Here is a 19,230-nt window from a genome sequence, read left to right as displayed (position 1 = left end):
TGCCTTTGTACCATTAAAGAGAGACTGTCCTTACTCTGGGAATTCAATGACTGTGTGATCATGTAGCTGCAAATATTTTAACTGTCTTGGAAATGCAATCCCTTAATCCAACTTCATTGTGCATAACTCTCTGGTTCTCCACTGCCTGATCCTGTGCTGATTATATCCCCAAACCATCATTAGCTTAATTGTCTCCCCAACACCCCGTGCCCTGAAGTGATTTCTGAAGTCACACCTTTACCCCTCCCCAATTAGTGCCCTGAGAATCCTTTGATGCACCTGTGAAACCAGCAGAAGAATGATGTAAGTTCAAGTGGTTGCATTCTACAGCACAAAATGTCCTTGGGTTCATTTGCAACAGAATATTTCTGGAAGGGTGGGCAGCTGCACACAAAGCGCACAAGAAAATAAAAATAGAAAATGGCAGACAAAGAGGGGAGAGTTTGGGCCTTTTTTCAAAGCAGTGAAAGACCCTCAGCCCATTCTGTTGTTTGATAGAACTATAGGATTAGAGAGAATCCCAAGGCATTCTATACATACATCAGGAGCAGGAGGATAATAGAGACAAGGTAGGACCACTCAAGGTTCTAAATGAGTACTTTCCATCAGTATTTATCAAAGAGAAGGACATGAAGGATAGGGAGATTAGACTGCGTGCAAATTTGCTAGGGCATTTTAAGGTAAAGGAGGAGATAGTGTTGGGTCGGTTAAAGAACAATAAGGTGGATAAGTCTCCAGACCCGGACAAGGTACACCCAGGTTACTGAGAAAGGCAAAAGATCAAATTGTTAGGGTCTTGAACAATATCTTTATGTCCTCTCTAGCCACACTCATAGTGGAATTTAGATCAGTTGCAGATATGGGTGGAGAAATGGCAGGTGAAGTTTGACAGCCAAATGTAGTGTTGTACAATGAGAGAATTAATGTAAAGAGACAGTACACTGTTAATGACAAGACCCTTAACAATGTTCATATGTGGAGGAATCTTGGCATCGAAGTCCATAACTCCTTGGAAGTAGCTACACAGTTTGATAGGATAGTGAAGAAAACATATGACATGCTCGTCTTTATTAGCTCATCTAATGAGTTCAAGAGTTGGGAAGTTACATTGCAGCTTTATTAAAAAAAACTCTTATTAGGTCCCCCTGGAGTGTTGTATTCACTTCTGGTCACCCCATTATGGGAAAGTTGTGGAGGCTTTGTGAAGGGTGCAGACGAGGTTTATCAGGATATGCTCTAAAGAGAGCTTGAACAAATTTCTTTGTTTTCTCTGGAGTGTGAAGGCTGAGGGGAGATCTGATAGAGGTTTACAAGATTAGGAGAGACATAACTGGTGGTGGAGGCAGATATAATAGAGGCATTCAAGAGGCTATTGGACAGGCACATGTATGTGAAGGAAGTAGAAGGATGTGGACAGAAGTGATGTGTAGGCAGAAGGGATTAGTTTAGTTGGGCATTTGATTATTAATTTAATTGATTGTGGAAGTCCAGGGAACACACACTAGTCCTCATCGAGAGATCAGAAATGGAAAGAGTGAGCAATTTTGAGTCGACATGTCTCAAGTTCTATCCTGGGCCCAACATCTTCATACAACTACAAAGGCAATACCACAGCGGTTATATTTTATGAGGAGCTTGAGGAGACTCGCTACATCAGCAAAGAACTCCTGCAAGTTTCTACAGATGTACCATGGAGAGCATTCTAACTAATTGCGTTACCGTCTGGGTCAGAGGGACCATTGCACAGGATTGAAAAAAGCTGCAGGAAGTTGTGAAACTTAGCCGGTTCCATCATGGGCACTCGCCTCCCCAGCATCGAGGGCATTTTCAGAAGGCAATACCTCAAAAAAGGGGCATTCATCGTTAAGGACCCCCCATCACCCAGGAGATGCTCTCTTCTCATTTCTACCATCAAGGAGGAGGTATAAGAGCCTGAAGATACACATTCAACATTTTAGAACATTTCTTCTCCTCTACCATCAGGTTTCTGAGTGGACAATGAAGCCATCTACACTGCTTCACTATTTTTTTTCATTTTTGTTCTCTTTTTTGCATTACTTAATTAATTTATTTAGAAAAAGCATATTTTTATTATCACTTATAGCTTTATATTATTATTTACTGCAGCCACAAAGCAACTAATTTCATGACGTATGCCAGTAATATTAAACCAGTTCTCATTCTGATTCTAAGTAATTTGGCACAACACTTGGGGCTGAAGGAACTGTCCCTATGCCTTGCTGTTCTATGTTCAGCAGGCAGACTGGAGTTCAGTATTAAGTTGGTCTGTTTCATTTTAATGATTTCAACTTCTGTTAGTAACAAAGTTATTCGGGTTAAATGCACATTTTATTCCATTGTAGTGTGTATATAAGGCAATCCCTCTGTTCCTCCATCACTCACCTGGATGGTTTGAGAGTCCTTCACTTCTTCCTTAAACAGAGGGCTGACCTCTTCCCCCCTCCACCACCATCCACATTCATACATGAACCTATGATAGTACCATCATTTCCTTTTATTGAAATTTTCAGCACATGTAGCTTTTTAGCTTTCTGGCAGCTGACAAATTGCTTTGGAGCACCTTTCGTGGTGCAGGCGTGTTTTCAGGCCATAATACCTGATCCAGTTTTCCTCTTAGCTGAATGCTTTATTGAATGGTTTATTTCCTCCTTTGCCAACTATGCCTTTGGATGAATGTATTAATTGTTATATCTCCATACAAATCCAGACATAGCCTATCCTTTGCATTTCCGATAACATTTTCTCCAATAGACTGTCCTGTGAAAGTGCTGATTAAAACACTATTGCTAATGCACTTAATAACCTTCTGCCATGTTGGATGTGTTTCAGTGTATTATGGTGAGTATCATTTAACTGTGGAAAGTACTATAGCTTAATGAAATCCTGTTCACACTCAGCATCAATCGTTGGGTACCCTAAGGAATGAGAGACACAAGGAATTCTGCAGATGCTGGAAATCTTCATCAACACACAAAAATTGCTGGGTAACCTCGGCAAGTCAGGCAGCACTTGTGGAGGGTATTAAGCAGCCAACGTTTTGGGCTGAACGAAAGTCCTTTCTAACTTTTTTCCTCACTGACAGACAGGCATTTAGATCACGTGGAGTTACCCACGTTGCAGATCTGTGGAGAGAGTTCATGGGAAAGGAACTGGTTTGATCGGGCAACCAAGAATCAATGTAGAATTATAGACAAATGGACACTTTTTGTGCTATAACTATCATATGAGGCTCTGACCTAAATGAACACAGATCAGAAATCAGAACTGGGGCCTTCATAGATAGTTAATTACTGTTAAACCAAAAGGTAGTTTTGCTTATTAAGTGAAGCTCAGAAACAAGACTCGTTTGCTAACATGTGATAGCTTGAAACTCCAGCCAGGCTATATTGCCAACTACAATGGGATATTGAAACATCTAAGTTCAACGTTAATGAAATAGTAACGAATTGAAGATGTCTCAATTTTTGTCAACTTTCACTTACCCTCAGACGTTGGCTGGGAAAATGGCATGACAAGTCAAAATATCACAGTGCAAGTCTGTGACCCACTTCCCTGTGAGATTGTGCATTGAAACCCTAACAAGGAACGGTAAGTCTAGTTGACCTCTGTCTGGAATTCAAGTGACCCAGCAAATTGTGGCGCTGTGGTTGTTGTGCAGCAGAGATCAATATACTTAACACAGAGCAGCTTTAAAACTTGGAGCCTTTAATCATGCACAGACACATCAATAAATTGAGAAGGTGTCCTCCTCAGATTAATACTTATTATTGAAATTGGAGTGGGCAAAGCAAACTCTGGAATTACATTACTGTACTTGTATATACTTTACCTTGCATTTCATAAAATATTTATCACTTAATGCTACTGTATTGATTTCTTAATGGTCTAACAACTGAGCACAGAATTGTCAAGGACATCAGCACTTAAGAGATTTCCTTAATTATCTTTGTGTTTACCTTATTTCTTAAATCATTAACCCTTCCACTGCCAGGTTATTTAGTGTTGTGCTGTTGCTGCATGATTTCCCATGACTGCATGGGTTTCCTCTGGGTGCTCCTGTTTCCTTCCACATTCAAAAGACTCAGGGTTAGGGTTAGACCATAAGATATAGGAGCAGAATCAGGCCACTGAAAACTGTATTATGTTAAAATATAACTGATTTCAGTTATATTTCTGATCTCTACCTTTAACTTTGTATAAATGATGCATTACAAATAAAGGTCAATTCAGATGATGTAATATTAATTGGTACTTGTGAGTTTTACTGAAGGCTTGGCTTCTTTATTGCTGGATTTTCTGGTGAATTCCAGCATCTTACATGGTTTATTTGAGCAATTTTGTCAAAGAAATTAAAAAGGAACAAGGTTGAAGAGAGGTTTTGGAGAAACCAGTTCATTTTCTAATTTGCTGAGTTTCTTAACATGTACTCTATGTAAACCAGCATCAGCAGATGTCTGAGCCAGAAGGTTCAGATCAACCACTAGGTACTTAGGCTGATTTTCCATCACTGCTACATTGCTGTCAATGAGATTTTCAAAAATGATGCTAAACCAAAGCCTAATGCGCTTTCTCACTTGATTGTAAACAAAATCCCATGATAATCATTTGAAACCCTTCCAAGTGTTTACCCAAAAACAAGATGTAAAACCTTGCTTTGTCACATTGCTGTATCTAGGAAATGTCTCCTCTTTCCCCCTGGAATCTAAGATGAATTGTTTCCACTCTGTTTTTTATCAATTCTGGGAAAACTAATAGCATCAATGTGGAAACAGAGGACACTACCGCACATGGGCATAAGGAGGCAGACACGTCAACCTGGTTGAAACTTAGTGAGGCACTGCTCTCTTTCTGCCATTTATGTTGGGTCTTTATCCTAAAGCATGAACTCAATATTCTCATCTCAATATCAAATGGTCACTCTTCAGTTAGAGAGACAATGAACCAGTGATTCCCAGCAGTCAAAGTTCAAAGTAAATCTATTATCAAAGTACATTATGTCACCATATATAACCCTGAGATTCAATTTCTTGTGGGCATATGCAATAAATCCAAATACTGATATCTAGGAGTCAAGATCCTTGTTTTAAATTCTGCTATGAAGTGTTTAGTATTCATAGCAAACAGAGCAAGTTTTCAGCTGTTTCTTATATACCAGGAGTGCAGATAGTAGTATTTCTTACAAATGTAAAAGTTGTTATTGCTGCCTTGTTTCTTAATGATCATCTTGTTTTTTAATAATTTTTTTTACCATTTTCCCATTTTCAAAGATCTTAAGTAAATTAGACAATTTGTCAGACAATCAGAAGAATCGAAGAACGAATTGGTCATACATTTTCATGTACTTTTTATACTTTTAAAATGTTTTGAAGCAATCTCTATCTTTCGAATACTTTAGATGTAAATTGACTGAAAAATAACAGAATATACAACTGACAATACAGAATTTACATGTTTTTAAAATATGGTTCATTTTATTTCTCTGCCAGGCAATCTGAAGCAAATAAATAACAGCTATGGCTCTAAGAAATTTTTAATTAGAATGAAAATCAACTCTAAAAATGGATTCATATAAGTTTGAGAGGCTGTTCCAACTGTTAAAATTCAGAAACTTCAGCTTTTCAGAAAATATAGTATCAGAAAGTGAGGGTCAGAACAAATTTGTCATTGCCCCTGTTCAATTATATTGGAGAATTACTTTTCTTGTGCTTTCACATAACTCTCTTATACATAAAAATATATTTAGCAAGCCTATTGTCTGTGCACAATATTATCAGACTGATAGTGCAATATATCACTGTTTTCTTAGAATTTTCTGTAATCATGTAAGTAACCCAAGTGCTTTTCTGTCCTTCTTTCCCCAATCAAAGAAATACTTGAAAACATGAAACATTTCATGAACATGGTTGCTTAGAAACCCTTCCTGGTTGGTAATGCTGAATAATATCATAGAGTCAGCACACAACGTCCTGTCCTGTCCTGCCTTTGAAATTCTAGATGGAGACAAATTTCTTGTTGAGTAAATATTCCCTTGCTTATAAATCAGCATATAGGTCAGAGATTTGGGAGTGTTTCTCTGTAAACTTTGATTTGTCATTTATTCTCCAGCAAATCTGCCTCTTTAGTAGCTGAACAGAGAAATATAGAACTTAGAAGAGTACAGGACACAGTCCACAATGTTGTGGCGAACCAGCTAAAAAACAAATCAAAAACACCCAAACACTAAACCCTCTTACCTACATCATGTCCCTATCCTTCTATCTTCCTTACATCCATGTGCTTATCCAAACATCTCTTAAAAGCCTCCAGTGTATTTACCTCTACTACCATACCAGGTATCCACAACTCTCTAAGTAAAAACCTCACAACCTACCTCCCTCTCCCCTTCAATGCATGTCCTCTAGTATTAAATCAGTAATACAATTATAATGGACAAAGTAAACTAATCAAGTATGTAGGATCCAAATTCATGGGATCTCGTGTAGTCTCACAAGGTTTACTTCAGAATCAAAAATTGGCTTTGGCATTGGAGATTCCATTAGTTGGTGGATCGAATTCCTACTTTTATTGATGGTCTTCCTTACTTCACAAGTCATTTTCACTGTTCTGAATTAATAGTTCTTATAATTTCTGTTCTGTAGAAAATAGTTGTGATTAAATTTGACGTCAAATGCTCTTGAATTTAGTTTTATGCTAGAATTGATATAGCGCAAACAAAATTCACTCAAGTCAGTCATAATTTTCATTCCAGAAATGCTACTGTGGATTTCCAGAAGCTAATCAAAATCCAGGACATCATACTTAAATTGCAAGCATTCAAGTATTCAAGGCTGGCTCAAGTTGTATTATTCACTTAGTTTGGTTGTATTGCACTGACAATACTTTAGTTTAAACGTGATAAAGATTATCCAGAAGGATCATTGCTGAGGGGAAGTTAAAATAGGCATTGGAACTGCTTTACCCCTTTGGATACAGATTAATAATGATGCTTTTTGTTACTTTGATTCTAAAGAAGAATTACATCAAAAATGCTAATCCACCTTTTAATGTTCAGGAGCTGATTGAAGTTCTACCCATTATAGCATTCGTTTCGACAGTTCAATGCTCAGTTTATTCTTCTTTATTTGTGTTGTGTCGGCCACATACTGTTTCTTAGCCAGTAAGGTGGGCAGGTGTTCATTTCCAAGCTCTTTCAATTTCATTCTAAAAGCATTTCAAAGATTTGGAAAAACAACCCAAATTTGCTCTGCCTTTTGCATTTTCTTCTTTATGACATCTGTCTTATCAATGTTTGATGCTTCTGCTCAGCTATATTCCTGTGATTTACTCTTGCCAACTACTTGGGAGTGCAGTACATCTCATACATACAGATACTTTCTGCTATTTTACTTTGAGACACCAATTTGCTGTGCACCACCCCTTCTTAAACAAAACAACCTGGTGATTTGAGAGTGCAGTCAGACACAACCTGATTACTTATGATCTGTTTCTTCACTCTCACTTGTCATATCAATTATGGATTCTAAGCCATGTGTTATTACTTGCAATGCAATCTAAATGATTGCACTTTTCCATTCACAATTGGGTGAAAATACTGTAATATTTTTTCGAAGTTTTATCACTTCTAATCTATCAAATATTTAAGAGCTATTAAATCTCTTTGTGAAGAAATGAGTCATTGGAGCACTCTTCTTTTATCATTACTTACAAGAATCATTATTTTGCATTCCAAATGTTGCCTATAAAGATTCCCAGCAGTGCATTTACAAAATTAAATAAACCTATTGCATATCCTGGGAGCAGAAAGAATGCCAAGGGCAGGGCTTATATATCTATAACTATGGGAAGTAGTTGGCAGCTTGAGTACATTGGATCCTTAGTATTCATATTGCACTGTGCACATGAACACCCTGGGCTGCAACAGACCACTGAACCATTGTTTATGACTGCAAATAATGTTTAACATTTATCTTTTGCTCCTTCTTGAGTTTTGTTCTTCACAAGAGCAAATAATTAATCCATCTTTTTGTTGCTGAGAAATCTTTGAATTTTCAACAAGAGATGCTAATGTTTTGACATCTACCAAAAGGCCATGTCTCCTTATCATGAATTTCCCAGTGTGAATATTATTGCGATCCTGCAATGCCATCAAACACTCAAAAGCACATAACATGGAATGTAAGAATCCATCAGGCCACTCAAACCTGTTGTCTCCACAGACCATATAGAATCTGCCTCATCGGGAGGTACTTCCAATTATGTAAAAATCCACATCAGAAAAGGCTCTGTGCAATTTCTCTTCAGCCCTTAAAGATTTTCAAATTAACTTCCATGTTATTAATGTAATCAGCCAGTCCAGTTTATTCAGCCATGACGAGTTGTTTTATAAAAGTGATTCATGCATATTCTAAGCAGCAAATGAACCTCTGTTTTCTTTGAAGTGCCCGGTTAGCCACTTCTCATAGCTTTTTTGTTTTATTTATCCTGTCAGGCTCAGTCAGTTTATATTAAGCTCAGACTGTGTATATTGATAACCAACAGATGTATCTTAAGCAAAATGACCAAGGAGGTTTGTGTTTAGATGTCAATGCATAAATGAATTTGAGGCCAGCTGTTAGCTATGGTTCTACATGGAGGAGACATGGATGATGCAATATACTGCAGTGGTCTCCCTCCAGCTATTGAATGCAAGGCTGATAATAGGTTAATGTCATATGTAGCATGTTGTTAAGTGTGATTATCCTGAATATGCTTCCAGTAAGGGATATTCTGCCAGATCCAATATTCCTCAAATCCAATTGAAGCTGTACATAAATACTTGCAGGCACAAAAGACTGCAAATGCTGGGATCTGGGGTGACTCAAACAACTTCTGTACACACTATGATCCATGCAGCACAACACCAGCCACGAGAGCTACCCCACTTCCACATGAGCAGCCACTGTCTGTAACAGTAGCAAATGTAGGAAGGGATCTGCAGGAAGTCAACCCCACATAAGGCTGCCGGGACAGACAAAGTCCCAGGCTGAGCACTCAGGGAGCGTGCACACCAACTTCGCGGACACTTCACTCATCCAGATTGCTGTCCTCACATGCTTCAAATCAGCTATCATCATCCATGTACCAAAGAACTCTACACCTTCAGAAATAAAAGAATACCGGCTGGAGGCATTGACGCCAATCTTCGTGAAGTCCATGAATGCAGATTATAAAAACAGCACTTCATGGTAGTGAGAATGGCTCCAGGGCTGTGTTGTGTTCTTTCTGCCAGATATGGGAATTCTGGGAGACCCCCAGCCGTCCTGATAACCACATCTGCTCCATGTGTTAAGGAACTGGAGCCACAGCTTGATGACCTTTGGCTCATATGGGAAATTGAGAAAGTGATGGACAGAAGCTACAGGGAGGTAGTCACCCCTAGACTGCAGGAGGCAGGTAGCTGGTGACTGTCAGGAGAAGGAAGGGGAATGGGTAACCAGTACAGACAACCCCTGTGGCCATTTCCCTGAGCCTGGTGCTGTGTTTTAGTACAGAAGAAGGGTAAAATGGACTACAGTAGTGATAGGAGATTCCATAGTTAGAGGAATAGAGATGAGATTCTGTTGATGTGATAAAGACGCCCAGATGGTATGTTGCCTTCAGGTACCAGGGCCAGGGACATCTTGGATGGGGTCCAGGGCGTTCAAAAGGGGAAGGGTGAGCAGTCAGAAGTCTTGGTATATATTGGCACCAATGACATAGGTAGGATAGGCCAGGATTTCCTGAAGAGAGATTTTAGAGAGCTTGATAGAAAGCTGAAAAGAAAGACCTCCAGGGCAGTCATTTCTGGATTGCTGCCTGTGGCACGTGCTAGTGAGGATAAGAAAAAGATGAGATGGCAGATGAATGTGTGGCTAAGGAACTGGTGCAGGGGGCAGTGGTTCAGATTTCTGGATCGTTGGGATCTCTTCTGTGGAAGGCATGACCTAAACCCAAGGAGTGCAATATGCTTGCGGATAAGTTTGCTACAGCTGCTCGCTCAGGAAGGTTCAAATTAATTTAGTAGAGAGATAGAAACTGGAGTGAAAGAGCTGAGGGTGGGCAGTTGTTTTACAAAGTCAGAGTCCAGTGAAATTGCTAGCAAGAACAGGCAGATGACAGGGCAAAATTGCTGTCAATGGGACGATGGGACTCCAGCACAGTTAGAGATTGGCATGTATGATGGTGTCGGCATCGCTGAATCGCAGATGAAAGAAGATTATAGCCTAGGGCTTAACATCAAAGGATCCACATTGTTTCAATGGGGAGGAAGGCAAATACAATGTTAGCATTTGTTTCAAGTGGACTAGAATATAAAAGCAAACGTATAATTGTGAGAATTTATAAGGCACTAATGAGGCCTCACTTGGAGCGTTGTGAACAGTTTTGGGCCCCTTATAGAAACATAGAAAACCTACAGCACAATACAGGCCCATCGGCCCACAAAGCTGTGCCAAACATGTCCTTACCTTAGAACTACCTAGGCTTACCCATAGCCGTCTATTTTTCTAAGCTCCATGTACCTATCCAGGAGTCTCTTAAAAGACCCTATTGTTTCCAGCTCCACCACTGCCGCTGGCAACCCATTCCACACATCTATGAAAGGTGATGTTAAAATTGGAGAAGATTCAAAAGAGATTCATGAAAATTATTCCAAGATTGAAAGGCTCATCATATGACAAACATTTTAATGGTTCTGGGCCTGCACTCACTAGAAGTCAGAAGACAGAGGGAGGCATCTCATTGAAACCTATTGAAAGGTATTGAAAGAGTGGACGTGGAGAGGATGTTTCCTTTGGTAGGGGGAGTCTAAGACCAGAGGGCACAGCCTCATAATAGAGGTACATCCACTTAGAGCGGTGATGAGGACAGAATTCTCCAGGCAGAGGGTTATGAGTCCGTGGAATTCATTGCCACAGGTGGCTGTGGAGACCAGGTCATTGGGTATATTTAAGGTTGAGCTTGATAGTTTCCTGATTAGTAAGGATGTCAAACGTTATGGGGAGAAGGCAGGAAATTGGGATGAGAGCGATGATTGAATGGTAGGGCAGACTCAATGGGCCATAATTTTGCACCTATGTCTGGGGCTGGCAACTAAGAGGTGGAACCAGGTGAGGAAAGGGTTAGTCAACCCAAGTAGAAGGAGAGGGAGGGTAGAGGCTAGATAGTGACTTACTTGATTGGACTAGTCCTTCCCATATTTATGTTTTATATTGTATCCAAATGTCTATTATGCTTTGCAAATACATACTTACAAGCTTTCTTCTTACTCTGACAGGAGAAAACATTTAAAAGTTAATCTTTAAAGAACTTGGTCATCAGGTTATTAACTGGAGCATTTAGAATCCATTCTGTACCGTGTATCCATAGAGAAGGGTCCAAGGGTTATTTCTTGAAGACTCGTATGGCCAGATTTGGGAACAGCTTCTTTCCAACTGTGATAAGACTGCTGAACAGATCCTGAGCCGGATCTGGGCCGTAACCGCCAAATATCCGGATCTGCCTCTCGGTTTTTTTGCACTACCTTACTTTCCATTTTTCTATTTCCTATTTATGATTTATAATTTAAATTTTTAATATTTACTATCGATTTGTAATCCAGGGAGTGGGAAGCGCAGAATCAAATATCACTGTGATGATTGTACGTTCTAGTATCAATTGTTTGGCGACAATAAAGTATAAAGTATTCATGTAAGTAACCCAGTTTGCAATGGTTCTATAAGGTTGAAATTATACTACAACATCTCTGCTAGTCTTATTACAATTTATGAATGATAATTTCTACCTTCCAGTGCTACCCATGACTGGCTGTACACTGTGTTTACTGAATTGTGATGCAGCAGTGCAGTAGGAGAAGTTGCTGAATGTTTATTCCATGGACGAGGAAGCCATGAGTGTCATTCAAGAACAGCAAAGACTCATGGAACAGATAGTTTGAACTTAAAATACACATTCTCTTACTACAGTATTTTGTTATGTGTTTATGTATTAATGTTTGATATTGTTTTGTTTGAATTAAAATATAATTGTCTGTTTTTCTTAGAGTTTTGGAATGGTTTTTACTTTCATATTGTGGAGGACCAGCAGTCCATAGCACAGTAACCATGGTGACGGATAGGATGTTTGCAGATGCTGAAACAATTTTGAGAATACATGATAAATTTCAGTGCAATGCGTTCCTTATGCAACAGAGATTTTGCCGCGGTGATTGGCACATTACCATGGTTACAGTCTGTGACTTTTGGAATTTTGCTTATGACTTACAGGAACGTATCTTTTCGCTTGCATTATGTGGAATGAATTTCATAACCTATCGAGTGCCTGTAACTTATTATAACATTTTGGCACCCATACCAATGATTAAAACTAAGGCATAAATATAACTTAGCTTTATAACCTAATCCTCACTCTTTGCCTCAGATGTGAAGCACAGCATGGAAGCATACACGCTGACAAGAGTAACTGGACCTTCAGTGGTGTTGAGGCGAAGAGAACAAAGTCACTCAGATCCATTCCTGCATGGTTACTCTTTCTTCAACAATGTATTCCTCACTGCAAGGCCTACTCCATGCTCTCTGGACTCTTCTGAGGTGATAGTCCTTGTCCTTTAATATTCCCTAGTCAGTCAGATGCATCTCCTGGAGGGTGGCTATGTCCTCATCTACTACAGCTGTCTTCCTGACATCACTGATATCTCGGAGTTTATCAGAGAGGCCAGTCATCATTGTCTGATGAGTTTATTTTGTCCTTTTGCATCACCGTGCTGCACACATTGGAGGATCTCAGCTTCCTTACAAAGTAGAGTCTGCTCATCCCCTTCTTGTCAACAGCCAGGGTGCTGGTTTTCCAGTCAAGTCTGCTGTCAAGGTGAACACCCAAGTATTTATACTCCTCCACCACCACAACTGCTTCTCCCCGAATGTATACAGGACTCGTCACAGTCCTCTTCCTCCTAAAATCAATCACCATCTCCCGGGGTTTGGCAACATTCAGGACCAGGTGATTCTTCACACACCACTACACAAATTTGTCCACCAGTCCTCTGTAATCCGACTCCTGCCCATCTCTGATACACCCGACCACCGCAGAGTCATCAGAGACCTTCTGCAAGTGACAAGACTGAAAGTCTGTGTACAGTCTGAACAGAAAGGGAGAAGGGACAGTCCCTTGTGGCACTCCAGTGCCACTCACCACCATCTCAGACAGGGAACTGCACAGCCATACAAACTGGGGTCTACCTGTCTGGTAGTCAGTAATCCAGGAGATAGTGGATTTGACTACGCCCATCCTTTGCAGCTTCTCAATCAGAAGGAGTGGCTGGATTGTACTGAAGGCACCAGAGTAATCAAAATGTGTGATTCTCACAATGCCACCAGCATCATCCAGGTGGGAGTGAGCTCATTACAACAGGTAGGTGATGGCATCATCCACTCCCACATGAGGTTGGTAGGCAAACTGTAGAGGGTACAATGAAGATCTCACCTGCAGTCAAAGGTAAGTCAGGACCAGCCTCTTCCAGCACCTTCATCACATGAGATGTGAAGGCAATTGGTCTTTAGTCATTAAGTTCAGATGGAGTTGCCTTCTTGGGTACAGGAACTAAGCAGAAAGTCTTCCATAACACTGATATCTTTTCCTGACTCTTACTCAGATTGTAAAGGTTCTGCAAAATACCAGACAGCTGGCTCACACAGGCCTTCAGTACCCTGGGGCTTTTAGAGCTGGTCTCATTCATTGTGCTGCTTTGCCTGGTGCAGTGTTTTCAGTCTGCAGTTTGGATAATATCTAGTCCCCGTGCACTCAATGAGGATAACAGACCGTGCAGGTACAGCACCTTTTAGAGTGGAGGCTATCCATCCGAACATGTGGGATCCAAGAATCTCTCCCACCAGCAGAAGCCTACCCCTGGCGCCACGTTCTACGTCAACTGAGCATAGTGACTTAGAGCCAGTAATTATTGCTTCCTGTGTTGTGTCAACGTCATGAGGTGAGGCAGGAGTGTCCTCTCCTGAATAGTGACGAGCTGCAAGGTGAAGTCAATATGCAAGCCAGGGTAGTATAATATGGAGACCAAGCTGATGCTCATGCAGCAGATTCCCCCCTCCCCCACTCCATGTTGTTAAAAATAATGGCACCACAGATTAATTCTGGATTGATGACCCAGAATTCTGGATTTGGAAGTGAACCCTGATTTGTACTATACAGCGTGCTTGAATTGCATTGGCAAGATCTTGGTGAAAATGAGCTGAAGCTTCCCCTACATACAGTACATTAACCAACTGCTCCAAAGGTGATTTGATAATCAATAATTTCTTCGTAATTTACAGACTCGGTGAGGGAGAAATTAATCAGTTCCTGACCAGCTGGCCAGAGGATTGCTTCAAATTGATCCTTGGGCATCTTTATCATGAAACTATCATCCGCTGCCAATCCAAAGCTGGTGCAGCTTGCCAGTTGGCACAGAGTAGAACTGGTTGACTTCGATGTCTTGAGCTGCAATATAGATTTGTTTATTAATATTGCACCCTGTAATTTCTTGACTAAAAATGTTTCAAATTCCTTGTCATGCAAGGCAATAAACTGACTGAATTATTGCATCATAGAACACTAGTTGCTCATAAGTTCCCTGATTTTATTGCTTGTGCACAAGATTGCAATTGTTCATGAATCAGACCGGAATTATTACCTTGCAGCTTTACTGCAACATTTTTGATTCAAAATTGTCACCTATCATTAACAAATGCAGAAAATGTTGGAAACATTCAGCATCAATGGTTAATGTTTCAGGTTCAGTATCTTCAATCAGGGAGAAGGGCACATTAGCACAGTAGCAGGGAGGTGGGAGGATAGTAAAACAAAGGAAATATCTCTCAATAGGATGAGAGCAAATGAGTTAATGGGACAGTTGCACACACACATTATAGTTCTTTGCCTGTGTAATGTCTTGTTAATAATAAGCTTGCGGAACATACCCAGCAGACCAGATTATATCAGTAGACAAATAAAAACCAAAAATATTACAGGCAGAAAGAAAAAGTGAATTATCTAAAGTAGAAGAATTCAAAATTGAAACGAAAAGCTTCAATATGACCAGGTAGAAATAAGGTCTTGTTTCTCAGGCCTGTGTTAGGCCATATGCAGAGGCCACAGACAGAAAGGTCAGAGTGGGAGTGGCATGGCGAATTATAGTGGGAGCTCATCAGGGAGCTCAGTGTCACTTCTACAGAGTAAATATAGGTGCTCTGATATGACTTACAATTACTATTGTCACCATTCATTGCTTAGAACACATTAATGGCATTCCTACTGTTCCATGGAGAAGAACTGACTGGCACTGGTATATGTGTCAGTATGTTCTTAATGCCATTTCAGAGCAATCCAACATGGAAATATGGAACATACAGTTGCTCTTTACAAAACTGTTGCCTGGTCTGCTAAATACTTTGTGCATTCCCTATTTCTTTTTCAGTATCTGCATTTGTGTTTTGCTTTTCCTTCACTGGGCTGCTGAAGGGCTCCACAGAATGGCCTCAAGACCAACTGGACTCCCTGCAGTTTGAAATGTTAAGTACAAACGTGAGAATTCTACATGAGGCAAAAGTGAAAAGAATGGAATTGGGGGCATCCTGTAGGTGTTGCCATGCTGCCAGTGCCAACACAGAATGTCTGTCTATCTTTCAACATGCAATTGATGAAGAGGATTTGGACATCTAGAACAGCTTTCAAATTGATGAGACAACCTTGACACTGGACACTCTGATGACAAAATTTGAGGAGTATTTTATCCCAAGTAAAAACATCACGTTTGAAAGATATAAGTTCTTTTCCTGTGACCAGAAACAAGGTGTCAGTGTTGACCAATGCTTAGCTGAGCTTCAATCACTGAGTAAGTCCTGTGAGTTTGGAGATTTGAGAGACTCACTAGTTTGAGACAAAATAGTTTGTGGAATCCCAGAAAATGGACTCAGAAAAAGATTGCTCCGTGAAAAAGATTTATCATTGGAAAGGCAGTGGATATGTGTAGGGTCACAGAGACCATACAATCACAAGCTAAGGATCACTACTGGACAGAAACAACAGGGCATGCTGTGAAAGCAGAGGGTCAGAGCACAGGATGTTTCACAAAGCAATGGGCTAACCAAATATTTAGGCTCAAACAGCAAATGTGGAAGTAGGCACCACTCAAAGATGTATCCTGCTTCTGGAAAGTCCTGCAATAATTGTAGGAAGAAGAATCATTTTGGCAAAGTACTACAACACTGGAGCTACCAAGAGAAAGATGCACACTGTTGCTGAGGAAATGGAGGAAGTCTTTTTAGATTCTCCACAGACTGCTGGTGCTGGTAAAACAGAATGAATTGTTCCAGTGACTATGAATGAGACAGTAATTCCATTTAAACTTGACACCAGAGCCCAAGTAAATCTGTTATCTATGGATGATTACAAGACTCTCAAAATAAAGAGTAAGATTTATCCAGTGAAGTTAAAAGTGACAAGCTATACAGGAGAGAACACTCTAGTAAAAGAAGCCTGCATGGTGACCTTCAAGCACAAGGGGCAGCACCTAAAGGCACAGCTACTGATTGTAGAAAAGTGAGCGTAGAAGCAAAAAGTACAAAGGAGAAAAGTAAAAGTGGCAGGCCGACAAATCCAGGGCAAGCATTAAAAAGGGCCATTTTTCAACATAATTGTACAAGGGCTAAGAGAGTTGTAAAAGAGCGCCTGAAGGCGTTATGTGTCAATGCAAGGAGCATTCATAATAAGGTGGATGAATTGAAAGTGCAGATTGTTATTAATGATTATGATATAGTTGGGATCACAGAGACATGGCTCTAGGGTGACCAGGGATGGGAGCTCAACGTTCAGGGATATTCAATATTCAGGAGGGATAGACATGAAGGAAGGGGAGGTGGGGTGGCGTTGCTGGTTAAAGAAGAGATTAACGCAATAGAAAGGAAGGACATAAGCCGGGAAGATGTGGAATCGATATGGGTAGAGCTGCGTAACACTAAGGGGCAGAAGACGCTGGTGGGAGTTGTGTACAGGCCACCTAACAGTAGTAGTGAGGTCGGAGATGGTATTAAACAGGAAATTAGAAATGTGTGCAATAAAGGAACAGCAGTTATAATGGGTGACTTCAATCTACATGTAGACTGGGTGAACCAAATTGGTAAAGGTGCTGAGGAAGAGGATTTCTTGGAATGTATGCGGGATGGTTTTTTGAACCAACATGTCGAGGAACCAACTAGAGAGCAGGCTATTCTGGACTGGGTTTTGAGCAATGAGGAAGGGTTAATTAGCGATCTTGTCGTGAGAGGCCCCTTGGGTAAGAGTGACCATAATATGGTGGAATTCTTCATTAATATGGAGAGTGAGATAGTTAATTCAGAAACAAAGGTTCTGAACTTAATGAGGGGTAACTTTGAAGGTATGAGACGTGAATTAGCTAAGATAGACTGGCAAATGACACTTAAAGGATTGACGGTGGATATGCAATGGCAAGCATTTAAAGGTTGCATGGATGAACTACAACAATTGTTCATCCCAGTTTGGCAAAAGAATAAATCAAGGAAGGTAGTGCATCCGTGGCTGACGAGAGAAATTAGGGATAGTATCAATTCCAAAGAAGTAGCATACAAATTAGCCAGAGAAAGTGGCTCACCTGAGGACTGGGAGAAATTCAGAGTTCAGCAGAGGAGGACAAAGGGCTTAATTAGGAAGGGGAAAAAAGATTATGAGAGAAAACTGGCGGGGAACATAAAAACGGACTGTAAAAGCTTTTATAGATATGTAAAAAGGAAAAGACTGGTAAAGACAAATGTAGGTCCCCTGCAGACAGAAACAGGTGAATTGATTATGGGGAGCAAGGACATGGCAGACCAATTGAATAATTACTTTGGTTCTGTCTTCACTAAGGAGGACATAAATAATCTTCCAGAAATAGTAAGGGACAGAGGGTCCAGTGAGATGGAGGAACTGAGTGAAATACATGTTAGTAGGGAAGTGGTGTTAGGTAAATTGAAGGGATTGAAGGCAGATAAATCCCCAGGGCCAGATGGTCTGCATCCCAGAGTGCTTAAGGAAGTAGCCCAAGAAATAGTGGATGCATTAGTGATAATTTTTCAAAACTCGTTAGATTCTGGACTAGTTCCTGAGGATTGGAGGGTGGCTAATGTAACCCCACTTTTTAAAAAAGGAGGGAGAGAGAAACCGGGGAATTATAGACTGGTTAGCCTAACGTCGGTGGTGGGGAAACTGCTGGAGTCAGTTATCAAGGATGTGATAACAGCACATTTGGAAAGCGGTGAAATGATCGGACAAAGTCAGCATGGATTTGTGAAAGGAAAATCATGTCTGACGAATCTCATAGAATTTTTTGAGGATGTAACTAGTAGAGTGGATAGGGGAGAACCAGTGGATGTGGTATATTTGGATTTTCAAAAGGCTTTTGACAAGGTCCCACACAGGAGATTAGTGTGCAAACTTAAAGCACACGGTATTGGGGGTAAGGTATTGGTGTGGGTGGAGAATTGGTTAGCAGACAGGAAGCAAAGAGTGGGAATAAACGGGACCTTTTCAGAATGGCAGGCGGTGACTAGTGGGGTACCGCAAGGCTCAGTGCTGGGACCCCAGTTGGTTACAATATATATTAATGACTTGGATGAGGGAATTAAATGCAGCATCTCCAAGTTTGCGGATGACACGAAGCTGGGTGGCAGTGTTAGCGGTGAGGAGGATGCTAAGAGGATGCAGGGTGACTTGGATAGGTTGGGTGAGTGGGCAAACTCATGGCAGATGCAATTTAATGTGGATAAATGTGAAGTTATCCACTTTGGTGGCAAAAATAGGAAAACAGATTATTATCTGAATGGTGGCCAATTAGGAAAAGGGGAGGTGCAACGAGACCTGAGTGTCATTATACATCAGTCATTGAAAGTGGGCATGCAGGTACAGCAGGCGGTGAAAAAGGCGAATGGTATGCTGGCATTTATAGCGAGAGGATTGTTGAGGCCAGTTCATTGGCTATGTTTAAGAGGGAGTTAGATATGGCCCTTGTGGCTACAGGGGTCAGGGGGTATGGAGGGAAGGCTGGGGCGGGGTTCTGAGTTGGATGATCAGCCATGATCATAATAAATGGCGGTGCAGGCTCGAAGGACCGAATGGCCTACTCCTGCCCCTGTTTTCTATGTTTCT

The sequence above is a fragment of the Mobula hypostoma genome, chromosome 7 (assembly GCF_963921235.1).
Source record: "Mobula hypostoma chromosome 7, sMobHyp1.1, whole genome shotgun sequence".
Classification (NCBI taxonomy): Eukaryota; Metazoa; Chordata; class Chondrichthyes; order Myliobatiformes; family Myliobatidae; genus Mobula; species Mobula hypostoma.
The sequence above is the reverse complement of the archived record's forward strand: the minus strand, read 5'-3'. Positions refer to the sequence as shown.